A 499-nucleotide genomic window follows, 5' to 3' on the forward strand; every position below is an offset into this window, starting at 1 on the left:
CTATTAACAATTAAAATAAATATTAATTTCTAGCGTGTATATATATTATATTTTATAATACATTGTATATAATACAATATTATATATATTCAATTCTTAAATTCAAATATAATAATTTGAAAGAATATACATTTTAAATATTGAAATAAATACAAATTTCTATAGGTGGCATTACATAGATTATTATTAGGCCTATATCATTTAATGGAAATACCCCATAAGATTACGAATAAATAGAAAAATTTGTATTAACAAATGTTAAAACATTTTTTTTTCATTTCATATATATATATATATATATATATATATATATATATACATTAATATATTTGAAGTAATTCACTTTGACAATTAATTTACACATGGTGATACATTTTTTTTTTAGGCTAAACCAGTCAGATTTTGAGGATCCAAACCCATCAGAATCTCAACAGTCTGTTTTGGAGTCAGCGTTCCAACCTTCGACAGAAGTCAGTTCTATGCCTGAGAGCGCCAGCAG

General features: G+C 23.2%; 1 protein-coding gene across 1 annotated transcript in view; it reads right to left on the reverse strand.

The window, feature by feature from the left end:
• LOC107686594 (von Willebrand factor) overlaps positions 1–499 on the reverse strand; it is a gene marked incomplete at its 5' end in the record, with an annotated part of 44,492 nt that overhangs the window by 17,231 nt on the left and 26,762 nt on the right.

The sequence above is a fragment of the Sinocyclocheilus anshuiensis genome, unplaced genomic scaffold (assembly GCF_001515605.1).
Source record: "Sinocyclocheilus anshuiensis isolate Anshui unplaced genomic scaffold, SAMN03320099.WGS_v1.1 scaffold733, whole genome shotgun sequence".
NCBI lineage: Eukaryota > Metazoa > Chordata > Actinopteri > Cypriniformes > Cyprinidae > Sinocyclocheilus > Sinocyclocheilus anshuiensis.